We start from the raw sequence: 7935 nt of genomic DNA on the forward strand, positions 1-7935 counted from the left end.
CCCCAGGGCAGCATCTCTCTGGACACAATGGGCTGTGGGACTTTAGGAGCCCAGGTCCTCATCCACCTTGGGCATTTCACAGCTTGTTAGTTGGACCTGCTGACCTCTGAGAGGAGATCTTCTTCCTCCCCAGGAGACCATCCTGGGAACAAGCCTTAAAGCAAGGTGGCCACAGGAAGCCGCAGCCTGCAGAGGGGTGAGATGACCCTCAGGCAGTCCAGCGAAAGCTGCTTGGAGATTTCCTATCAGCACATACTAACTAAAAACAAGAAGATCCTATCATCTCCTAACAATGTCCTTGCCTGGCCTAGAGGGCTTTTGTTTGTGGTTTGGTGATTTGCTACTTATTTCAAGCCTTTGTTGCTAACTCATTCCTACTTGGGCCTGAGCCTCTGGGGAAAGCTCGCTCCCAGGGGCACCTCAGTGGAGCTCAGCAGTCCCAGCCCTCCTTTGATAAGGCAGAGGGGCAGCAATCTCTGAAAGAGGCTTCAGAGGATGAGGAAGGCAGCCCGGCCAGGGTCAAGGGGGTTTGTCCCTATCTCTGTGATCCACTCCTCCCACCTGGAGTTCTCCGCTCGATGTTCATCTTCCTGACCAGACTCTACCCTCGGCAGGGCATCCTCCAGCCACCCCCATCTGCCCCTCTCCTTCCCCACCCTAGCATATCCTCAGCACCCAAGCAGAGCCCAGCCTCTGGTGAGTGCTCATTAAACCTTAGCCAATGCTGGATGACTCCAGCTTTGTTTGTGCTTGACCACCAGAGGAGGACGTGGAAGTGCCCTGTTTGGATGTAAGAAGCACTGGTGAGGAGTGAGGCACTGGTAATAGAGAGGCATTGGTAAGTAGAGAGGCACTGGTGAGAGAGAGGCATTGGTGAGAGAGAGGCATTGGTGAGAGAGAGAGAGGCATTGGTGAGAGAGAGAGAGGCATTGGTGAGAGAGAGAGAGGCATTGGTGAGAGAGAGAGAGGCATTGGTGAGAGAGAGAGAGAGAGGCATTAGTGAGAGGAGGCATTTGTAAGACAGAGGCATTGGTGAGAAAGAGAGAGACATTGGTAAGAGAGAGGCATTGGTAAGTAAAGATGGTCCTGTCTTCATTTCCCAGCACAGCTTCCCCAGGTGCTCTGGGCCACCTGCTGATGAATGAGGTGGTTGATACTTATCAGAAGCCCAGGACCATATTTTGGTTTCCAGCGGGATATGAAAAAATAACTTCAGCCAATAATAACTCAGTGAGTATCCTCAGTCTTCCCAGTGGGTGTGAATAAGAGGGTGGGTCTGGGGCTTCTGTCAAATATTAATAACGTGGCCTTGGGCAGGTTTCCACAAAGTAGGAATTGGAAAGTTGCCATTGCAGAGCCAGCCTGGGGAAGGAAGAGGTTACCTCCAGCTTGTGTGTGTTCAGGGGGAGGGAGGAGATTGTGGGGAGAGGGACGTGTTCAGGGAAAGATTAATGGGGCAGGAGTTGCCCATCCGTAACAGCAGATGCATTGGTTTTTGAGGTAGGTAAGATGACTCCCATTTTACTGATGAGGTAACAGAGGCTCAGAAATGTTAAGTAGCTGCCCAAGGGCACAGAGTTGCTGAGCACCTTGAACCTGAGTGACGCTGCACCTCTAAAGCTTCGAGTCCTCGATGAAAACCCTGCTCAAGATGGGCAATTGCCAGCCAAATGCCAGCTCCATGCAGACATTGGCAGCCTCCCAAATCCAGTCTTCATGGTCATCTCAGGCGTGGCCCCGGGCACCTGCCCTGGTGGACAGGGCTTGGGACTTTCACCTCTGGGAACACAAGGAAGTGGGGGTCGTCATCCCCATTTATGGATGGCGAGGCTGGGTGCAGACATGAGTTCAGAGAGCTACCCTGAACCCGCACTTACCCCTAGGGATTTTATTTGTCTCACAGACACAGTCACCCACAGCCCTGGGTTCCACAGAAGGCGTGAAGCAGTGAGGGCACCTGCTGGCGAATGGGGGAATGGCAGCCGCAGCTGCCTTGGCTTCAGCGCAGGAGGGGAACCTGTTACTGAGGGCCTGCTAAGTCCCAGCACTGCCACAGGCACTTTGCCTGCATGGCCTCATTTAATCCCACAGAGGCTTGCTGGCAGGTGTCACCCACCATACAGGCTAGGAATGGGAGGTAATGTGCGCAGGCTACATGGCTGGTGACTAGGTCTCTTGATTCCAGCAGGCAGGCTCTGTGTCTACTGCACAAAATCCACAAACTGGAAAATCAGAAGTGGTGGCTGCTCACCAGGGCACTGTCCTCTGATGGGCCATGGGCTCCGTGTGCCCACTGCCTGCAGGGACAATGATCCGCATGTGCTCTTTTCCCCACCCTCTTGTAGGATCATGTTTTCTAGAATCAGGGAGATGTGGCACTCTGCCACTGTGCAACAAAGTCCTCACGATATTCTGAGCACAAAACAGGCTGGCATTGTCTGGGTGTCTTGTGGATGGGGATGGAGGGTAGAGGGTGTGTGAGTAGGAAAGACAGAGTCCCTGCTCCCTAGAAGAGCTCTTTCCAAGAGGGACAGCACGTGAGGCTGAGAGGCACCTGGTCAGGGCCTGTGCTGGGCACGCTTTGTCTATGACTGCAGGCAGAGTGCTCAGAGACGGTGTCTTAGTCTGTTCAGGCTGCTGTAATAAACTACGGTAGACCGGGAGGGTTGTCAATAGCAGGAGCCTGTTTCTCACTGTTCCGGAGGCTGGAAATCCTAGATCAAGGTGTTGCAGATTCCGTCTGTTGAGGGTCCACTTTCTGGCTCACAGATGGCACCTTCTTGCTGTGGCTTCACAGGGTGGAGGAGGTGAAGGGTCTCTCTGGGGCCACTTTTCTAAGGACACTGATACCATTCATGAGGGCTCCATCTTTATGACCTAATCACCTCCCAAAGGCCTCAGCCCTGATACCATCATCTTGGGGGTTAGGATTTCAACATAGGAATTTGGGGAGGGGACACAGATATTCAGATCATAGCAGGTGGCACATGGACCAACTGTTCTAGAACAAAGTTGGGGTGGGGGCAGGCCACACAGTGGGGCCCTGTTTCTGAGCACTTCTTGGGTGGTACCCCTGTGCCCGCCCTGCAGATGTAACAGTAAACTCAATAGAGCCTCCTGCCTCCAGCCCAAGTTCAGTAAGCGCTGGGCGATGGGGATGCCATGGAGGAGGGGCCCCTGCCTCTTTGAAGCTTATCATGAGGCTCGGGAGGCAGATCTCAATCAAGCATAGCACACTGCAGGGAGCCCAGGTACACCACGGGCCCAGCCTGGCCTATAGGGAAGCTTGTGGGAGGAAGTGCCCTTTGGACTGGTGAGCAGTGGTTACCAGGTGAAGGGAGAGAGCCTTCCCGACACAGGAACAGCACACCCCAGGCCCCTTGCCATCTCCTGGAGGAGGGTCTGGCATCGCACCACACTCTGCAGGCTTCAAGTGCACATACAGAGATCAACAGTAAGTCTGAGGAAGGCGATAGAGCAGGGAGGAGGCAGAATGTAAACAACCACAGGAGTCCAGGGCAGAAGGAACAGGCATGGGGGCAAGTTCTGGAAGGGGAGGAGAACAGAACTGATGATGCAGCAAAGCTTGAGGATGCCCGTGAGGCTGCATGGAATGTGGATGTGCAGGAAGAGGGAGGGAGGGTGCCAGGCCAAGGGGACAGTGCAGGTGAGTCCTGGGGCCGGGGAGGCCTGTGACCTGTGTGAGAAGGTGGCTCCTGGGCAGACCCAGAAAGGCCAGGGACAGGCTGGGCTTAGGCAAAATGCAAAGGGTATGCCCCATACCTTGAACTTAGTCCATTCCCTCTGTTGAACCCCAAGAGTAAGATCCCTCTTCTTCCCTGTTTGGAGCCCACCTTCTCTGCCCCAGAGAGGGACCGGACCCTGCACCTCCACACGAGAGCTCACAACCTGCCCAGCAAGTCGCACCAGGAATTTGGCCCAACTTGCCCAAAACATCAGACCCACAGGGTTGGGCCAGTGGGTCTTTGGAATGCGGTCTCAGCATGTTTGAGGCTAGGCTGGTTTGCTCCAGTGCAAAGCACCTCCCTTCAGGTTTCACTTACAACACCCCTCAGATAGCCACTGCCTACCTTCTTAGACTCTGGAGTGGTTGTTAAGTAAATAACAGAATTTAGCAGATGCATCCTGCAATGACCTTGGCCCCAGGCCTTTCCTGCTCAAACTTATACTTCCACCTGGGGCTTCCTCCAAAGGTGCCCCCCCCTTAGAGTGAGGTCACTCCCTTGTGGATGACCAGGAATCCACCTTCTAGAGAAGCCGCCTGGCCCTATAGTCAAGGAGAGAGACTGGCAGTGGAGGCTCTCCTGCTAGATACCCTTCTTCTTAGCATTCCTATTTTCTGTTGGAAAAAATACACCCTTACTTAGAAAACAGAGAAAAACGGCATTGTCCTAATGCCCCCGATTCTTCCAAATCAAGGCAACTATTTTCATTTCTGCACATGATCTTTTAGAACTCATGGAGAGGTGAATTCATTCCTTCTCTGAGCTTCTCTTTCCAGCTGGTGACTTGTCCATTCATTCAGCCTCAAACACACTCGCCTAGTGTCACACCCAGGCTGTGCGAGCACAGGGAGCCAGGCTGGACAGGGAGGCACATGTGGGGGCCTGCGAGGTGCAGGTGTAGGCACTCCAGGATGGGCCATCGAGACCTTTGACAAGGCCAGTGTGGGTCTCCTCTAGGGGAAGAAAGCAGGGTCCAGTGAGGGTTACTGTTTCTTCTGTCCCTGGAATGATTGGCCAGGGCCAAGCACTTGGAGCACAGCCAGAAGAAACAGGGCACAGGGACCAGCCCTGATGTCTCTGAGTTGGCCCAGGGGACTTGGAGATCAGGAACAGCATGAGATCAAGAAACACATCAAAACCATAAAAGTCAACAATGCAGAATGCAAAAACTTGCTGCAAAAGAAGAATGGCGTGTTTCCATGGAGGGTAGTAGGAAATTGCTACTTCACGTCTCAGTGCCCAGTGCTTAACGCAGTGCCTGGCCCATGGGCAGGGCCATGAGTGCTTATTGAAGGACAGGGAGAAAGGGCGGGAAAAATGAGCTCACAGGCAGGCCTCTGGAAAGCTGAGGAACCCTCAGACCCCACAGGGCCTGTCCTGTTGGTTTCCTAAACTTGCTGCCCATGACACAAAATGTGTCCTTTGGGTGCATTGGTTCCTGTTGTGGCAACAGACCTGTTTTTCAAGCAGGAGGGCCTAAAGGAAAAGGAAGGAAAAGCTCTTGGCTGCCCCGGGTCTAGGTCTATGATTCAGCACTGCTAAGCCTTGGAAAGAAGGGAGGGGACTCGCCACCGCCCCACCTGGATGATAGATGAGGAGGCGCCCAGAGAGGTGCACCTCAGAGGCACGTAGGAAACCAGAGGCTGGAGGGCAGAGGGCAGCCACAGCTGTGGAGGGGAGGGCTGCCCACATCCGACCAGCCCGGCTTGTTTGGGAGCAACCCTGACTGTGCAGGACTAGGCATTGCATCACGAGGAGGATTCAGACCCATCCCCTCTGCATCACCTCCCAGACCCCAAAACCCCCAGGCCCATCTCTTTCCAGACCCCACCATCTTTCCAAACTATCACTTGCCAGAAGCCATCACCTCTTGATCCATCACCTCCCCAAACCCCTTAAAAAATCAGAGAGGTCAGAATCTTGGCGCTACCTGGTCCTCTGAGACATGACAGTCTCTCCCTACCAGCTCCAGGCTCGATCACTTGCTCTTTATGTGGGAAAGGACAGTCCCTTCTCATGAAGTGTTTACTCCACTTGGCATAGGAGGCCTGTGTCCAGGCTGTGGGATGACACCCTGCTGTGGGTGGAAAAGGGACAGTGGATGTCCATGTGCTGACACCGGAGGATGCTGGGACAGCGTCCTTTCAAGGTAAAAGAGGAAGTGGCAGAGCTGTGCTTAAAGCGTAATCCATTTTTTGCTTCTAATAAAATGTGTCTGCAGATACAGAGGTAAATGCACACCTGGACGGGCAGAAACTGCGCTCCTCACAACGGCTCCCTTTGAGGATGGTAGGGTGGTATTGGGGGGTGAGAAAGCACCGAGCTGAGGGCAGGAAACGTCATTTTTTCGTTAAACAGTGGACAAAGGATGTAGAATTTGCAACTGAAAACCCACTAAAGGAACGCACACCTTTGCTCCAGCCTGCTGATCTGTGGAGGTCACCTCCTTCTGCCTGGCCAGGAACTCCTGTGTGTTGCAGAGCTGGGCAGGAGACCTCGGATGCCACATTTCTGGGGACATCCTCTTTCTTTTCCCCACCCTCACATGGTCCCAACCTCTGAGAGGCAGGGCTAGAGGCAGGGCTGGGCAGAAAGGGCTGCATGTTTGCTGTCCTGGGGCGGCCCAGGGCCGGTGAGCGGCCCCCTCTGTGCTGGCCTCGCTGCCCTGTGCCTTAGCCTTCCTTCCCAAAAAGGCGTTGCCTGTTTTGGTGCCTGACACTTCTGACCTGGGGCCCCTGGCTTTCTCTTCTGCCTACTGCCTTCCCCAGAGATGGCTGCACACAGGGTCAGCGTGGCACCTCTATCTTCTTCATAGGCACCATCCTCCCTCTGGTCACATCATGAATGTACCACAGAATTTCTCCCTTCTGCCAGACCTCAGAGAGTGCTCAGATTAGAGTGACCTCGGGGACTGGATTAAAAATGTCCCTTCTAGGATGGCTTGAGCACAGTTGGTGGAGGCTGTAGTGAGCCAAGATCGTGCCACTGAACTCCAGCCTGGGCTATAGAGTGAGACTCTGTCTCAAAACAAACAAACAAACAAACAAACAAACATACAAACAAACTCTCCCTTCTGCTATTTCCTTGCTGTGCAACTTTAGACAAATTACTTAACTTCTCGGTGCCTTTGTTTCCTTGTCTACACAATAGTGATGCTAATCTCTCTCCCAGGGCTATCTGTGGATTAAACGAGATAATGTGTATGAGTGCCCTTGGCAGTGTCTGGCATGAGGTAGCGCCCGGGACGTGACGGCTGGTGTCGACGTAAATGGAGGCCCCTGGGCTCCCCCAGGATTCTTCGCTGTCCCGCACGTGCCATGCCCTGTCTCACAGCCTCACTCTCAGGGGAAAAGTTTTCTCCCCTATTTGAATGCAGCTTCTATTAGGGAACATTCTGGCTCTCACACACATACCCAGATCCCCACCTCATCTCCAGGCTGTCACCTCCCAGGCCTAAGGCTATTTCTGTACCTACCCTTCTAGCAAGTGGCAGTTCTTGTTTTGGTCACTGCAGGAGCCACCGCACCGTGAATTCCTATACAGCAGAAGATGGGACGGCCACGTGAGCCAACCCCACAGCTGACTCCTGAGCCTCCAGCGAAACCCAAGGCTGACACAATGTGAGTGTCTCACTGTGAGCTCTTACAAGGGGTCACTGTGGCCTTGCAATGCTAGGGAAGGAAAGCAAATTCAAAAAGCTCCCAGAGTTGTCATCAGCAAATAAAGTCTCTCAGCCCCAGTGGAAGCCCAGCCTTCGTGGGAACCCAGCTCTCATGGGCTCACTCCCTCCACGGCTCACTGGACCGCCTGGTGCACTGACAGGGCCTTATTAGCCCTTAGTCACCTGCTGAGGTGGCTCTGAAGGTTTCACTTCCGGTGGCCTCTCGGGCCTGTGAGGGAGGGCTGGAGCCCGCCCAGCTCAGAAGTATGACAGGGCAGGCTCACCACTGGAACGTTCTGCTTGGGGTCAGGCCTGGTTCAGGGGTCCTGAGGGATGGCTTAAAGCCCAGAGGCTCCATTTCATCGCTGGGAAGTGAACGTGGTTCACAGAAGTCCTGCCCATGCATCCGGACCTGCTGCACTAATTCAGGGACTCAGTTCTTTCTGCTGTTTCTGTGTTGGTGAGGAAGGGGTCAGGAGTACAGGTGTGGGCCGCCATGCCTGTCTAATTTTTGTATTTTTTTTTTTT

Source organism: Hylobates moloch, unplaced genomic scaffold (assembly GCF_009828535.3).
Source record: "Hylobates moloch isolate HMO894 unplaced genomic scaffold, HMol_V3 SCAFFOLD_15, whole genome shotgun sequence".
Taxonomy (NCBI): domain Eukaryota; kingdom Metazoa; phylum Chordata; class Mammalia; order Primates; family Hylobatidae; genus Hylobates; species Hylobates moloch.